The sequence below is a fragment of the Camelus dromedarius genome, chromosome 17 (genome assembly GCF_036321535.1).
Source record: "Camelus dromedarius isolate mCamDro1 chromosome 17, mCamDro1.pat, whole genome shotgun sequence".
Classification (NCBI taxonomy): Eukaryota; Metazoa; Chordata; class Mammalia; order Artiodactyla; family Camelidae; genus Camelus; species Camelus dromedarius.
In genome coordinates, this window is record NC_087452.1 from 36,383,921 (window position 1) to 36,402,058 (window position 18,138).

Here is an 18,138-nt window from a genome sequence, read left to right on the forward strand (position 1 = left end):
TTTCTCCAGGGAGCTAGGACGAGCGAGATTCTTTTTGCTGTCATCCAGTTTGGGTTCATTCCTTGGAGGGAACACCCCAATCTTTTGTGTTCTTTGCTGTGTCTCTCTCTCTGCAGGTGGGACTCAGAGCTGAATGAGTGTGAGAGGTTGCTGGCTCCCTTTGGCAGTGCGTATTTCTCTCTTTGCACTCTGACCCGCCAAATATGAGTTCTAGAGGGCAGGGAGGTGGGTGCATCCTCTCGGGGGCCTGGGGCCCGCGGCTGCGCCTGGAGCTGACAGTCATTTAGAGACTCATTGTGACATGGAAGCTGCAGCCCTCACCTCTGATGTCTACCTCAGAGGACAGGCCCAGGTTGGCTCTGCCACAGGGGCCAGTGGGGGAGCTGCGCCTGGGCCTCCCTGGTGCCTTCCACATTCCTAATGTCTTTCACAGTCTCTGGCAGAGGAGAAATGAGTGTCGCTTCAATCCTCTACTTTCCAGGTTCTCCACATTTGAGACTAGATTTATCATCTCGTTTTTCTCCATCCTGAGTCTTCCGCACAGACTGAGGAAGTCCTGGTCCACGAGCACGGTGGGGTCTTTGGAAGAGGACGATGCTAGATTTCTGCTCCTCACTGATTGAGACCTTGTCTGACCTGTGACTTCCAGATGGTCTGGAAGGGGTTAACAGTGGTTTGGTAGTGCAGGTCTGACCAGCGGGTACAAGGGGCTCCAGGAGCAAGCTTCCGGAAGTAAAGTCCATAAGGACCTTCTTTACTCACTGACTCCACAAGGGTAGGGACCAGGGGGTCTTGGCCAGCACAGCTTGCATTCTAGGAGCTTAGTAATCATCTTCTGACGACATTGATGGAAAAATCAAACCTCACCTAAGTCCTGGAAATCTACAGCAGCGCCATCCCTTAGAGCTCTCTGCAATGGTGGAAATAGTCCGCATCTGCACCGCTCAGCGCACAGCTGCCAGCCATGCTTAGCTAAGGAGCACTTAAGCTGAGGTTAGTGTGACTGAGAAACTGATTTTTGTACATTTTATTTAATTGCAGTTGATTTGCATTTAGATCTAAGTAGCTGCACAGGGCTAGTGGCCATGACAGTGCACAGGATTGGTCTAGACTGACCCACGTTTCCGCGGGTAATAGCTCTACCTTAGCAAGAGACTTAGGATGAGTGAGTCTGCAATACAGGACGGGACCACTCTTCTCTCCTCGAGGGCAGAGGGGCTTGAAGGGGACCCCCTCCCTCCCTCCCCAGGAGGCTTAAAGTCAGTGCAGGCTTGCAAGAACACATACGGATTCTTCAAATTCCTCATGCTTTGTGGTTAGCCATTAAAACCATTAAAGTTGACAAGAAGGAGAAACTAGTCATTTTTGCTAAAATCAGTTCCCATGAAAAGCCACTGCTGGTTAGGAAGCGGCTTAGGAGGCAATTGTTGGAGGCAGAGGAGTGGGGGAAAGAGTTGTCCATGCCGTGCACAGCAGGAGGGACGAAAGGGATGAGGGAGCCATGGCCCTGGGACCCACCGGAGCTGGCAAGTGATAGGATGTCGCAGGAGGGAGAAGCAGGGTCATTCGGAGGCTCTGGAAAGACCTGGGTGCCTTTAATAGAGAGGGGATGTGAGGGTAAGTGTTGGTTTTTAGAAGATCATGATACATTTAGCATTGGATGTGATATGATGGTGTTGAAGGGAAGGTATCTGGAGCCCAGAGAGGAGGTCAAGAGTTCACTGTGTGGCTGCCAAATTCTTGCAGAATGTGCATTATTTGTAAGGGAAATAAATGTCATCCACACCTCCTGAGGTTTTGTGCTTACAGCAGGTGAATCATGAGACCAGTTGCAGGATTTGTGATTTTATTTGCTCCATCTATTCATCACAAAAATCAGCCCCTCTGCCTTGACATGCTTCATGTCACTGGAAGATCTCACTGGAGTCCTTCATTCAACACGTATTTGCCAAGTTGTGCAGTGCACCAGCACTGATCTTAGAGCTAGTAAAGGTGAACATGGGGTAACCATTCCCAGCAGAGGAAACAGGAGGTAGGAGGCACTTGGCATGTCCAAGGAGAAGACCGATAGGCTGGGAGACAGACAGGTGTGAGGCAGCCAGAGAAACAGGAGGGGCCCAGGGGTGTGGGGACTTGAGGCCAGGGTCCATGGTGTCAATCTGACGCCAGATGTGATGGAGAGCCACCCGAGGGATCTACGTAGGCAATGACACCAATCTGATTTCCATCCCTAATGGCTCGCGGGCTGCTGTATGGGAAAGTTCAGGGAAAACAGCAGAACCTCGTGGTTTCTCTGCAGACTCCCTCAACATGAGCTCCCACCAGCCAGAACCAGCTCACTGGAGTCTAGCTTCCCCTTAGCTGGGCCACCGCAGGAGCCGGAACCCTCAGCTCTGCCTGCCACTGTCCGTTCTCCCACTTCCACCTCTAGGGAGGCATCAGGGCAGATTCAGAGCACTTGTATTCCTCCCTCCCTCCCTCCTGACACCCCAGATAGAGGGAGAGCACCATGCTGTCAGGGGACCTTTGCAGAGCTGATGACAAATACGCAGCAAGATGTGCTGACAGGCTTGAGAGAGAGAGACAGAGAAGGATTTTATTTTTACAGCAGTTTTATGTTCATAGCAGAATTGAGCAGAATGTACAGAGAGTTCCCATATATCCCTTGTTGCTACGCCATCAATATCCCAATTTGTTGCAACTGATGAACCTATGCTGACACATCATTATCACCCAAAGTCCACAGGCTACCTTAGAGTTCACTCTTAGAGTATTATTCAGAGTAGCTCCACCGCCATAAACATCCTCTGCGCTCCACCTATATTCACCCCTCCCTCCCCTCTCACCTCTGGCAACCAATCATCTTTTTACCATCTCCATAGTTTTGCCTTTTCCAGAATGTCCTGTATTTGGACTCATACAGTCTGTAGCTTTTTCAGATTGGCTTCTTTCACTTTGTAACATGCATTTAAGTTTCCTCCTTGCTTTTTCATGGTTTGATAACCTTTTTTTTTTTTTAGCACTGACTAATATTCCATTGTCTAGATGAACCAGTTTTTTTTATCCATTCACCTGTCAAAGGACGTCTTGGCTGCTTTCAAGTTCTGGCAATTATAAATACCCATGTGTCGGTCTCTGTGTGGACATGAGTTTTGAACTCCTTTGGGTAAATGCCAAGGAGCTTGATCACTGGATTGTATGGTGAGAACATGTGTGGTCTTGTAAGAACCTGCCCAACTGTCTTCCAAAGTAGCTGGACCATTTTCACTCCCATCAGCAATGAATGAGAGCTTCTGTTACTCCACATCCTTGCCAGCATTTGGTGTTTTGTCAGTGTCCCAGATTTGGCCGTTGTTGTATGTGTGTGGTGGCGTCTTCTTGCTGTTTTGATTTGCATTTCCCCGATGATGTAGGCTATGGGGCATATTTTCATATGATTATTTGCCATCTGTTTGTTTCTTTAGTGAGATATCTGTGGAGACCTTTGGCCCATTTTCAATCAGGTTGTTTTTTTATTGGTGAGTTTTAAGTGTTCTCTGTGTATTTTGGACAACTGTCCTTTATCAGGTGTGCTTTCTGCAAATACTTTCTTCCGGTCTGTGGCTTGTCTTCTCACCCTCTTGATGTTGTCTTTTGCAGAGCAGTTTTTAATTTTAATGAAGTCTAGCTCTTCAGTTCTTTCTTTCATGGATTGTGCCTTTGGTGTTATGTCTAAACGGTTGTCACCTACCCAAGGTCATCTGGGTTTTCTAGTGTTGTCTTCTGGGAGTTTTGTGGTTTACATTTAGAGCTGTGATCCATTTTGAGTTAATTTTTGTGAAGGGTGTCTGTGTCTCGATTCATTTTTTTGCACGCAGATGTCCTGTTGTTCCAGCACCATTTGTTAAAAAGACTGTCTTTGCTCCATTGTATTTCCTTTCCTCCTTTGTCGAAGATCAACTGACTCTATTCACAGGGGTCTATTTCTGGGCTCTCTGTTCTGTCCCATAGATCTATTTGTCTAGTCTTTCACCAGTACCACACTGTCTTGATTACTGAAAGGCTTTTTTAACTTGGGGGCTTTTGTGACCCTTAAAATCAGTCCATTACACTTTTAATACTTCTTTTCCTATAAGAAACGTAAATAAAAAATAGACCCCTATCCCCCAGCCTCATCCTGCCCCCACTTTTCTCTACAAGGTCCACCCTCACCCTGTCCCTGACCCTACGCTGCCTTGAGACTTGATCATTTTTTCAAAAGCTTCAAATAGTTGGTGTTTTTAAAAAGTCAGAAAATTTCCACAGCATTAAAATAGCTGCATCAAAATGTCCTCAGTTTCAAAATGGCCACATCAAAACAACCACATCAAAACACCAAGTCTCTCTTATGGAGACTCAGAGAAGAGCTTCTTGGTGGGGGGCCGCTGACCTGCGGCCTCCTGTCTGACGCTTCCTCCGTAAAGTCATACACTGGGTGCTGAGCACCCTGGTGCTCACTAAACTTCTACCTGCTGGACGCAGGGAAGCATGAGTTAAGGCCCCATCACAGGTTTCGGATTGCTCACAAGTTTCCATCTGAGAAATAACAGCCCGCTTTTCAATATTAACCACGTTTGGAAAAAAATATGCCCCCAAAACCACCTAGAGCAGCCTTCCCCGACTGAGTCCTGTGGTCCAGAGGTCTGGGTAGGTGTCAGCAAAAGGTGAAATCCTTTGTAAAACAGGCAAAGCAGCACGTCTAAGGTTCTGAGATGTCCTGTAAGAAAGAAGCCCGCTTGCTGTTTTTCAAACTTGGAATTTGTTTTTCAGTACTTTTTATTCACTATATCTCAGGCTGTGGGAGCTGGGACCACCGTTCTTCTCCCTTTCTCTGACATGTGCTGACGAGGCCTTTCTCCGCTGTGTTCGAGATTACACAAGAGGGAGACAATGCTGTCTTGGCTTCAGCCTCCGCCGTCTTGCATCCAGGGGGCCCTGCAGAGAGGCTGAGGGACTGGTCCCCTTCCACTCCGCTGTCCTGCCACTTGCTCTGTAATGACCCACCCTTCCGTTCTGTTGGCCTCAGCGATTTAGCTCACTTCTCTTCCTGTTTTAAGACTACTATCTACTAAATTTCTTGAACTGTCCTCCATTCCAAGGAAGAGAGTGAAAGTGCAGAACAGGGCTGGGGTGACCACCATGACCTGTGTGCCCCAGGGCAAGAGACATCCCTTATCTGTAAAAAGTGGTGATAGTACCCACGTCAAATAGTTGCTATGAGGGTAAAAGGAGCTACTTTAGGGAGGAGCCAGGTGGGGCCTGGCACTTAGCACATGCTCAGTGAGCATTACTTTCTATTGAAAGGGGTCATCGTGATGTTATGGTTACATCTGGGGTCTGTCCAGTTCTGCACTTACTTATAGAATGGCCTTTGCCTCAGTTTTCTCTTCTATGAAACAGGACGTTACTATCTATTCCCTTGGGTTGCTCTCAGGGTTGCTGTCTGAGAGTTTGGCATTTGGGAGGTGCCAAAGCAAAAGTACTGGACCTTTTTTTGTTAAAAGATTTCATTTCTAAACACTACAGAGAAATCCAGTGACAATGCAGGAACGTCATTGAAATTTCCCAAATTATCAAGCTTGCTTCTCTATCTCATGCTGGGTTCGCTTCCTAATGAACTTTCTCCTTAATGGTCCTGAAGCCTCTAAGGGCTTTCTGGGGCTTTCTCTCCTGCTCCTGGGGGAGAATGACTCAAGACTCCTCTTGACTGTGATTTCCACTCTTCTCTAGGGGAAAAGGAAATAAATGTCCTGAACCCCTAGTTTGTGCCAAGAGCTTTCCAAACATCAACTCATCTAAATCCCTTCATAAGTCTACCAAGATAGAGAGTGTGCCCTTTTTAAATATAAGGAAGCTGAGTCTTGGGGCAGCTCCCTGGCTTTCCCAAGAAGGGTGCTAAAGGCAATAAGTAAGGTATACCGGCTGGCTCTGGCTGCATACTACACCACTTCATCATTTTGTGGCTTAAAACAATTATTGTTATTTAGCGCGTGATTCTGTAAGTTGCAGTTTAAGCTGGGCTCAGCTGGGCAGTTTGTCTGGTCTCAGGCAACCTCAGCTAACCTTGGCTGAGCCGGCTCACGTGTCCTTGGTCAGCTAACAAGTTGACTAGGGGCTGGCTGTCTCGGATGGCTGTCGCTCTCATCTCTGTGGTCTTCCCTCCTCCAGCTGGCTCGCCTGGGTTTGTCCACGTGCTGATGATAAGATTCCAAAAGAGACAATAGAAGTACACAAGGGCTGTCAAGGTCTGGGCTCAGAACGGGCACGCCATCACTTCTGTCACATTCTGTTGGTCAGAACAAGTCACAAGTTCAGCCCAGATTCAAGGGGTAGGGAGATAGACTCCACCTCTTGATGGGAAGAGCTGCAAAGTCCCCCTCAAAGGGGATGGCTAGAGGGAGACTGTTAATTGGGAACATCAATGAAATTAATCTACCACCCAGGGTGGTGTGATAGAGGGCGGCTGGGTCCTGGGGAAGGGAGAAGATAGGGCTACTTCAGATGAGCAGACCGGGAAGGCTTCTCTGAGGAGGTGACATTTGTGCTCAGTATGAAAAGGAAGAACCATTCCAAGACACAGGAAGGAGCTTCCCCCAAGATGAAGTTATCACAAAAGATACAGTCCCCAAAGCAAAACATCCATCTTTCACAGACAGACCTATTAGATAGACATCTATTAAATAAAGGGCCTAACAGCAGGCACCCAGGAGAGCAATGTAGCATAAACTTAGCACCAAAATGTTCATCGGTTCACCTCCCTCCACCGCCAAATGGCTACTGAGAGCCTGAGGGGTTTTCTAGTGGCTGTTCTTTTCAGGAAATAGTTTTGGTTCCTTTGAGACAGATGCCCCCTAAAATAGGGATGTGGGAGAGAGGAGGAAGCAAAGGGAGTATTAATGAAGGATGAAGGATGAAGGCAGGGAAGAAGAACAAGAAAGAGGGAGGCTGGAAAAAGGAGGGTAGAAAAATCTTTGACATGTGGTTTAAGCCCTTGATAAACAATTGTAGAATCCGTGAATGGATGAGGTCACTGTCTATGGCAGGAGAGAAAGCAAATTCCAAATAATTAATATAAGACAGAATAAGAAAACGTCATGAGGTTAATATAGATATTTGAGTGTGCATGCACGCATGTGTGTGCATGCACGTACATGCGCGATAGAGGAATAAGGAGGTACAGGAAAAGAGGAAGCCGTCTTTGCAGATGGGAGCAGAGAAGCCCAATGTCTTCAGAAGGATGCGCTATCATTTGAGTGATGAGCAATATGTCAACATGTTGCACGGGAGCCGGTGAGAAAGAGATGGTAGGGGAGGGGGATGGTGTGCAAGGAGGAGAGAATGGCTTGAGGGATGCTCAGAGGCTGGAAGGGTTTGTTTTTGTCTGAATTTGAGGAAGGAGTCAAATGAGTGGGAGTTGGGAGATCTTCCAGAGAGAAGGGAATTTCGTAGAATATCTGCTACAGGGAGCTTTTGGAGGAAAGACAGGATTATTATGAGTGAAACATTGTAAGAAGAAAAGAAAGACAATTCAAAACCCCTCAGTGACAGCCTTGACTTATGAACCACTTTCACAGACACAGCCGACTCCAAGCCTGTTTCCTAAAAATGGCTGGAGACTTTGGAGATTTCTACTGAATCTTTTAAAACAATATTTAAAGACACAGGGTCAAAGGGATTATGTCACACACATCCAGCTCTTTTCTCCATGCCACTCCCCGCCTTTTGATTTTATCCTTGTGTTTGCTGCATGACCTCGTCCACACCACCCCCACCCCCACCCCCACCCCCACACACATCAGAACCAACCACAGAGAGGACGGGTCCCCTGCCCCCTTCCTTCTCAGCCCCTCTGTGCCCTGTAAGTGCCCCAAGCTTCAGCTTTCACCCAAGGAGATGCCCTGTGGAGATAAGTTCCCCTGCGGTTGAGAGTGAGTCGGTGAGCCTGGGTCTGCCAACTCCTTGCTACCACCTGGTTGCTCCTCTGTCTCTGTCGCTACCACAGTCGATGAGCCCCTCAGATAACCCCAGACGAGGGCCACAAATTGACGTCAGTTCCTTCAATGGGCAACGGATGAGCACGAGCCCAAATCCCAAGCTCCTGCCCTAGGAGAGATTTCTACAGAATTGGTCCCAGGGTTGCAAACCCAGCCCCTGCAGACCGTGAAAACCAGATTGCAGCTGGGGGCTGGAAATCGCCCTCCTTGTTATTAAGCGTGCAGTAGAACTGCCTCACTTCTCTGTCTTTCATCTTTGCCGTTGCAATCTTTGGGGGCTTCACTCCGTTTACTCAAAGTGTGTGGGTGTTAAAGTCATGCTATGGAAAAAAACCTGCAGGTACACACACACCACAGGCTTTTTTTTCCCTCCATTTCTGCACAAGCAGATGCTTTTATGGCTTTCAGAAATCAAGAGAATTGTCTGGTACTAGTTGCTTTTGCAGTTTCTCTTAGAAAAGAAGTTCTGCTCCTACAAACTCAAAAGAAAAAGACAAGCCAAATTTTCAAATACGCAAAAGTATGAAGAGGCAGTTCCCAGATAAGGGGGGAGAAACATCTGAAAAGATCCTCTCTAACTAGTAAGCACGGAGATGCTTGTTAAACAACAATATTTTCACCCTTCAAGTAGGCAAATCTCTGTAAGTTGAATAGTGAGTCATGGGGTGGGAAACTAGGTACTCTCACACTCCTGACTGTATGAATTGGTTCAGCCACGTCGGGAGGGGGTGTTGGCAGGAGCCGTTAATGTATAAAAGTTGCAGCAATTCCACAATGTCACCCCCTTTAGAGGATATCCACGCATGCCCTCAAGGAAGTATTGCAACAAAGGGACTTGTGTTGGTGAAACTGGAAACACTTACATGTCCATCAATAAGACAAGGATTTCATAAAGGATGGCATATCCATTCTATTGAATGCTGTGTGGCAGTTAAAAAGAAGGAGGTGGATCTGTAAGCACTAACATGGAAAAAAATCTCCAGGGTATGTTTCTGAATGACCAAAGAAAATTGGAAGGATTCATACCCCAATGGCCACACTACTTATCTCTGGGAAGAAATCAGGGGTTGGTGGCAGATGATTAAAGAGGAATTTAGCTTTGTCTGCAACCATCGAACATTTCACGGTGAGAGTGTTCAGGAATAAATTGCATAATTGCATTTTTAACATTAAACATTTTAAGATTTTAATAAGCATTTTTATCTGTTGAACAGCATTAAAAAGAAACCCTTTACTTGTCTTGAATGTTAAGTAGGCTTTGTATTTGTACAAATATATGATTATTTCTCTTCAGAAAGTTATTATAAAGTCATCCCATTTGTCCAAATCACTCATTGTTCATCTGATGGTTAAAAACAAATCAACCACAAACACACACACACACACCATCACTCATCCTGGGCACAGCAATTTCCACCCTATGCCACATTGTGCTAACTTTCAGGATATCTAAACCACATCCAAGCAGGCCTTTCTGATTAGCTGATAACTTTGTCTCCAGGCTTCCGTGCCATCTGATTGTCAACTCATAATTTCAGAGCTGCCAAAACCAAGAGACACCTGACTTGGTGGTGGTGCCTGGGTCTGTGGGTGTAGCCTGACAGGCAGGCACCTGGCTTCCTGACCCCAAACCACACGGCTCCCCATGTGGCCTCATGAACATCCTTGTAACATGCTGCCCTGTCCCTCCCACCGCCTGAGCTTGAGAGCAGGCACCCGGGTGATGGCGAGAGGCCTAGAAGGCTGCGGGTCTGGCAGAAGTCGTCTCGGGAACATCTTATTACAGCCTTCTAATTCGTACCCCACTTAATGAGGCAGTGTTGTATAATGGTGATTTGGAGAAAATGTACAATCATCTACTTTTGTTGGCATAACCACTCTCTCTCTCTCAGTCCATGGGCAGACCCAAAGGAGAAGCCAAAATAGAAATCTGGAGGAAATGGGTTTAGAAAGTATGTTAGAAGATGACATAAATGTCATCTTGTACTCCACCATAAAAAAGAATGGAATATTGCCATTTGCAGCAACATGGATGGACCTAGATATTATCATACTAAGTGAAATAAGTCAAGCTGAGAAAGACAAATGACTTATAATATCACTTATATGTGGAATCTAAAAAAGAATATAAATGAACTTATTTACAAAACAGAAACAGAATCACAGACATAAAAAACAAGCGTATGGTTACCAAAGGGGAAAGGGTGGGGGAGGGATAAATTTAGGAGTATGGATTAATAGATACACACCACTATATATATTAAATAGATAGACAACCAGGGTTTACTGTAGAGCACAGGGAACTATACTCCGTATCTTGTGACAACCTATAATGAAAAAGAATCTGAAGCTGTACACCTGAAACTAACCTCATATTGTAAATCAACTAGAGGTAAATGAATTATGTCCTCTTAGATTCTTCCAGACTTTGGGGGTGACCTCCCCTTTCTGGATCAGACATACCTGAATTCCTCTTTAGTTCAGTGAGATGGGCATTTTAGGGCCCCCAAATCAGAGCTTTCCTGTAATCTTCATTCCCTCCCAGTGCAGGGCCATGCCACCTCCAGACACTACACACACTGCTTCCAACCACCTTCCACCAAGGAGGGGCTCATTGATGGTATGAGCCATTGTAGGCTCTGAGTTAGCCAAATTTCCTTAAAAATTAGAGGTGAGAGGAGGTATGCTGCTTCTAAAACCTGTGTTGCATCCCAGCCAGTGGCAGATAGAACTTGTGGGCACAGGGTGACATTCAACTCCACTGACCATGGTCTCCAAGGGAAACATACAAGAGGAAACAGAATGTGATTTGTCTATGAAAGGGAGCTTTAAACCTTGTCTTCGAGGAAGGTCCTCAGGAAGGCTGAACAATAAGAATGGATCACAGTCTTGCTATCCCATCATCCCAAGGGACTCCCGTGACAAACATGCCGCGTCAGTAGATTTGGATGTCTGATGAGTCCCTGGCACAGGAGGCCTGGCCTTGCCACTGGCCTTTTACAAAAACCCTGCATCCCTGAGCACTGCTGGCTTTGTCTGTCAGTGGTGACCTCTACAACACTCCCTTCTCTATTCCTCCTGGCCTGACCAGCCCGTTTTAATGCACACATGCTTTCTTTAGCTCTCCAGTCAATGTCACACAAAGCTGTCTCTTCCCAAGGACTCTGCATATCTCTGCTCTGGCCATCCTATGTACATTTGATGTCTGACTTGATGGGAGCGCCTTACAAACTTTAATATGCCCACTAGTCACCTGGGGGTCTTGTAAAATCCAAATTCTGAGTTGGCAGGTCTGCATGGAGCCTGAGAATCTGCATTTCAAACAAGTTTCCAGCAAATGTCCAGGGTGCTGGTTTGGGACTACACTTTGAGGAGCGTGACATTAAATGACAATTTATTTCCAAGTCTAGGAGATGTGGAGAAGCCCTGCATCCCAGTAGCCACCTGAACAGAAAAGGGTTGTCAGGGCCCAAAGAGAGAAGGTAGCTAAAGGGCCTTGTAAACTGTGCTATGCCCAGAAAATACTGGCTGTTACTGTAACTTTGTATATATAAATTACCTACTTACTTTGGATTTAGAGAGAGCTAGATTTATCCCTCTCACCACTTACTAAGTGGAGGTTTGAGCAAGTCAGTCACTCTGTTTCCTTAACTATACTACGGGAGGTTATCATTTAAAGAAAGATGTATTTGCAGATGTTCTGAGCCAGTATATATTTACATATTTCTCTTTGTAATCTAAATGAACAAAAGCTTTGTGTGTGTGTGTGTGTGTGTGTGTGTATTTGTGTGTGTGACTCACTAAACATTTCTGCTAAATGCTGAGAATCTGGAACCAGAATTCGAGTAAAAAATCCACTCCCAAGCTACTAAATCATACAGCTCTGTTAAGTCATCTGGTTTTCTAAGGTTTACAGAGCTCCTTAAGGAACCCAGAATGATTTATGGTTTGTTACCACAACTCTATGAAGCTAGTGGTTTCAACCAAACTTCACTTACTCAAGCCCGAAATTTAGCAGAAAGCTGAGGAAAATCCACCCAAAAAAGAAAATTGCTCCCCCGAATCCTTCTGATGACCAGAGCTTTCAGCGCCAGAACTTGGAATCCATCCCAGCGGGGCCAGCGTTTATCTTTGGCTAAGATGAGTCTGCTAAAGAAGTGCTAACTAATAGTGCTTTTAGTTTTCTTCTTCATTCTTATGTAATTTCCAAGTTTTCTTTATTAAACATGGATGACTTTTTTTTTTTGCAGATTTATTGAGGTATAATTGGCACACAATAAACTGCACTTACTTAAAGCATAAAATTGGATAGACGTTGATATAGTGTACACCAGTGAGACCATCACCACGTGAAGGGGTGGACATACCCGTCACCCCAAAGTTTCCCTGTGCCCTTTGTGAAGTTTCCCTCTCACTCCTCCCCATTCAGCCACCAATCTGATGTCCGTCACAGTTTGGCTTGCATTTCTAGAATTTGATATAAGTTGAAATAGATAGCATGTATTCTTTTTTGATCTGGCTCCTTTCACTCAGCCTCATTATTTTGAGATTCATCCAAGCTGTTGGTGGGTTTCAGTAGTTGTTTATTACTACTGAATAGTATTCAGTTTCTGGCCGTATCACAGTCTGTCGTCCATTCACTGTTTTTTGCCCTTTGTCTTTTCTTTTCTTTGTCTTTTTTTGGGGGACAGGGGTTGGGGGTGCAGTACTTAGGTTTATTTATTTATTTATTTAGTTAGTTAGTTAGTTAGTTAGTTAGTTAGTTATCTGATGGAGGTACTGGGGATTGAACCCAGGACCTCATGCCTGCGAAGCATGCGCTCTACCGCTGAGCTGTATCCTCCCTCCACTCATTCACTGGTTACTGGACATACTGGTTGTTTCAATGCTTGGCTGTCACCAATAATGCCTGGATAAACATTCATGTCTTTATGCCTACAGATATTTCTTTTTCTCTTGGGTAAACAGCTCAGAGTAGAATGGCCGAGTCATATGGTAACTCTGGGCTTAACTTTTTGAGGAACTGCCAAACTGTTTTTGTGTTGTGTACTGTTTTTTGTACTTCTACTAGGAGCCTATGAGTTTGTTTGTTTCTTTTTAAAAATTACATGGGAAATAAATGAATATCTGCTGCTGGGAAAAGAAAATTGTAAAAAATCAGAACTATCTAGAGGAAGTTCAATTTCCCCTTCATTCACCTTTCCCAGCTCCTCATATGTATTTGTTATTAAAAGCTTGGTGTGTGTTCATCCACATCCTTGTCTTTGTGTGGGCATGCATGTGTGTGCACACATGGGTGTCTGCATGTGAATGCGTGTGCACGTGTGTTGAGTGGGATTCTGTGGTCCTGTGGCTCTGGCTCTGGGTTTGTTCAGTGCACAGTGAAGCCTGGAGACCTTCCTTGTCAGTGCCTATAGCTCTGAGCATCGTACTTCAATAATCAGGGGAGGAAAGAGGTTGTTGATGCAGTTAGAATTTATTGACCTGTCTCGTGCAAGAGGCAGGTCTCTTTGAAATGTTCGATGAGTGTGACCCTTGGGGAAGTTTCTTTTTCTTCTCACAACTGAGGGAGGATTGCTTTTCCTCCTGCGGATCCTCGTCTCCTGGTAGCACCACGGGCGTGGCTGCCCTTCTGGAGAGTGAGAGAATGTTCAGTGAACATCTGACGGACGGCGAGAGGGTTTCAGCAGCACTGCCATCATGTTCTGAGTGGGCTGATCTCATGTCTGTCAGAGCAGGGTCGCCTCTTCTGGTCCCCTGTCGTGTCCTGTACTTGTACTGGTGGTGAGGAGGCTCACACACAGCTAGTCATTCTGAGAAGGGCAAAAGGGCTTCAACTCTTCAACTTTCAGCTTTGTAGATGAGTGAAATTAGGAGTTTCTTTTTTATTGTGTTGGAGAACATTTACCATATCTGCCCAATGTGGTGAGAAAACTTACTCTCTTGTTTAAAACAGACCATAATGTAATCTATGCCTGGTGAACTCTACAGTTTTTTATTGCCTCCTCTAAGTGTATTTTTCCCTCTTATTTTAACAGTCTTGTGTTGCTAGGAGTGCATGAAATGGTACCACTTTATCTCTCTCTCAGCAGTTATCTGGGGGCTAAATCACTTACACCTACTAAAATTAGGACTATCTTATATACCCCACACTTAACATTGTATCCTAAACACTTTCCATGTTATTAAATAGCAATTCAAAACTTAAATTAAATCCAAATCTTAACTGTTAATAACTTCACCATATTTCAGATGTGGACCTACCATAATTTATCTAACCATTCCTTGTGGTTGATCAATTTTTGCTAATAGATGAAGATTCTGAGTAGCACTAAAGTAAAGAAAAGTTATACAAATTATTCATTGTGATCAGTGGAAATTAGGTTCTGGTGGCAATACTAAAATTACGTTAATTATCAGGTCTTGAATTTTTTTTTAATTGAACTTCCATCAGTTACAATGTGTCAGTCTCTGGTGTATAGCAAAATGTCCCAGTCATGCATATACATGCATATATTCATTTTCATATTCTTTAGAATATTTTACTCCTCTAATGGTAATGCTTTCCTCATTGTTTTTCAACTAAATATTTTATGCAACTCTTTTTACTTTACTCATTTTAGACTTCAATCTTTAGAAAATGTTGTCCTTAATTTTTACTCATTTTTTGATAGCAATTTAAAATGACATGTTACTTGCTAGCCTCTGATGAGTGTAGTTGTTTAAAAGTCTGTGTTTATATATTCAGCCATTCCACAGGGGACCTGAATGTCAGTCTCTTGCACACAAGATATCCCACTTTGTGTCATCTGCAAAGAATAAATCGGAGACATCATGACATGAACCCCTAAATACCTCAAACTGCATTTCTAAAAAAAAAAATAAGAACACTTTGCTATGTAGCAAAAAATAACATTATCACACCTCAAATTAATAGTCATTCTTTAACATTATCTAATAGCCCGTATATATTCAAATTCCCCAAAATGTCCTTTGTAGCTTTTTTGTCCAAACTAGAAACCAATCCAAGACCACACATTGCACCTGGTTACTATGTCCCCTCAGTGTCTTTCAATCTAGCCTCTAGTTTCTTTAGTCTCTTTCTTCCTGGAACCTTCTTACTGCAACCACTGGGTCTACGGACGTTTCCCCCCCCCCCCCCACCTTCACTTGACTGTGGTGTCATTTAGCTTGTTCTTCTTTCCCTGGTATTTCCAAGAAGCTACATCTATGGGGTGATTAGACCCCAGGTAGATATCTTTGGCTAGACTGTATCCCAGGGATGCTGTGATATCAGAATGCATGACACCAGGGGACATGTGATCTCTGCTGTCCCATTTCTGACACTAAGATCAACCATTCGATGAGGGTGATGGCAGTCTGATCCATCCATTGTACAACTATGTTTTTCTCCTTTGACCAGAACCATATTGTTGTGATGTTCCTTTGGTTCCATGTGACTGTCCGGGTCCCACTGACCATTCACCTAATGTCTTCACCACAAGTTGATACTCCTTGCTTGGATCTATATTCTTATTGGGAGTTGCAAGATTATGATTTTCTGAATCTCTCATCCTGCTACACCTAGCCGGCATTCTGTAAAACAGAGCTTTATCTCATCAACTGGAGCTTTTGGTTATCCTCAAATATAGTTCCTAAAGGGAAGACATTAAATGTACTTTCCCTTTAATTGCATAGTTTCCAAATAAGGGATTGGTGACTAACTGCCCCAAATAAGTTTCTTCCGGCTTTCTCCTTTTTAAGTATCATTATGGACTCATGAATTTTCATACATTCAATGGGTGTGCTTTTATTGAATTATTCTCAGCTCCCCTTATAATACTATTCTCATCAGAAACCAATGCAGCCCAAACTGAGTTTAATTTCAAACCAAGTTTCAAAACAAGAGTGGTTCCAAATATAACCTTCACACATTCTGGAAAGAGGAAGTGCTACTTTCTAAGAGAACAATGGAAGATACTCTAATAGATTATTGTTATCATTATTATTCACATCTGCATTTTTTCCTCACCTTCAAGATATGGGAGAATTCCAGACATGGACCTGAAGGATGGTCATGCTCACCGATTGTTAGCGAGTTAGGGTGGTGGTGTGACTAATGCAGCACAGATAACCTCATGTTCAAGGTTAACATCTAGTTGATTGACCCGTACTTAAGAGGCTTCTGAGTCACAAAATTAAAATTCTTTTCTTCTTACCTGCAGCAAGAGCCCAATCTAAACTCTTTCTTCCTCACATAAGAGCTTGTAGAAACAAGAAAATCAGAGTGCATCCTCAGGCGGTTCCCTCAGTAAGTCATGGTTTCCCCACCATGGTTTGCAGAAACCATCAGGAGAAGACTAAGTGTTCTTGTTGTTGTTATTAAAATAACTGTCAAGGAGGGTGTATGTGCAGAAGCCCCTCCTCCTCATCTTCCTCCATGGCCCTGCAGGTGTGCACATTGATTGACTTTGCCCTGTGTCCCTCCTGGTCCTCTCCCTGGGGAGCAGAGGCAACTGGAGAGACACCAGAGCATCCCAGCTCCTCACCTGGTGCATGATCCCAATTTGTCCCCCTCAGCAAAGGCTGAGGCTTGCTTCCAGGCGACTCCACGTGTCCCTAGTGCTTCAGATGGGGGAGGCAGAGGCTACAATTAAGCTGCAAATTTCTCCAAAGGAAAAGCAAAATTTTAGAACCAATTCACACAGCTTTAAGACTCATCTGCAGATACTAGCTACTATATATAAAATAGATATACAAGTTGCTTCTATATAGCACAGGGAACTATATTCAATATCTTGTAGTAACCTATAATGAAAAAGAATATGAAAATGAATATATGTATATGTATGACTGAAACATTGTGCTGTACACCAAAAATTGACACAACATTGGAAACTAACTATACTTCAGTTTAAAAAAAAACTCACTTTACCTCATGAGAGCAGAAATATATCTGTTTTTATCATCACTGTGACCCCCGGACCCTAAGATGGTGCCTGACATATAAATCAGGTCTCACTATACATTTGATGAACAAATAAATGAACTTGATTAGCAAAAGTACCTAGCTGGCCATCTACAATTTTTATTTTCATAGGAAAAAGAGCTCTATGACAATAATAGTGATGATAACCGCCAGGCGGGGGATAAAATGCTCTGCAGTGGCTTGGTACCTTAGGCAAGCTATGTGGGCTGTTTTGGACCTTGGTTTTCCCAGGATAGGTTGTAATAAATGATATGAATGTCCCTCACAGCTTTCAGATTCTAAAAATAAATTGCCTTTTTAGGTAAAGGGTGAATATAGTCTTCCAGTTAGGTACACTGAGAGATGTAATTGGTGAAGCCTAAGAAAGTGGTGGACCTCAAGGCAGTTGTGTGCTTTGGCTTGTAATAAAACACCCCTGGGTATGTTCTCTCCAGGTCTTACTCATCTGTGATTTTGCTTCTTTTTTTAAGAAATTTTTGGAGGGAAGGTAATTAGGTTTATTTATTTGTTCATTTTTTAGAGGAGGTACAGGGGATTGAACCCAGGACCCAGTGCATGCTAAGCATGCACTCTGCCACTTGAGGTGTACCATCCCTCTTAGATTGTGCTTCTTATATCTGCAAATAAGCAGGCACACACACACAGACACACACACACACACACCTCTGCAAACACAACTCACTAATACGCAGGGTCAACCTACCAGAGGACTTTTTTTTTTTAAACATCCCCCTACCACCACCATACCCACCCTGCATACACGTTGAACCCAGATTAAGTGGTTTTTGTGTGAGACTAGCAGCCAGTTAGAAATACCTTTTAGGAATAAAGCAGGTGTATTTAATAGGCTTCTGGCTCAGGAAAAAAAAAAAAAAAAAAAGCACTTAGCAAACCAAACAGCACTTCTGTGCTTTCTGAGCTTTTGCCTTTTAATCAATGTTCTCGATTTTACTCACGATCCATCTTCCCTTTTAACTTTCAAAATAAATCCTCCCTTGAACTTTTGCCCTCTGAAGTTTTGATCCCTGAAGGGTAGGTTTTTTTTTTTTTTTTTTTTTTTTTTTTTTTTTTTGCTTTTTGCTTCTTTGCATTCTTTCAAAATAGCTAGAATACCCACAAAGGGTATCTGTATTGAGA

At 43.9% G+C, this 18,138-nt stretch overlaps 1 protein-coding gene and 1 non-coding gene across 2 annotated transcripts in view; one reads left to right on the forward strand and one right to left on the reverse strand.

The window, feature by feature from the left end:
* Positions 1-18,138, forward strand: part of LZTFL1 (leucine zipper transcription factor like 1) — a 75,027-nt gene that overhangs the window by 23,852 nt on the left and 33,037 nt on the right. The window lies entirely within an intron of this gene.
* On the reverse strand, positions 12,784-12,856 carry TRNAA-CGC (transfer RNA alanine (anticodon CGC)). Its single transcript has one exon. It is a non-coding gene; the product is annotated as a tRNA-Ala (tRNA).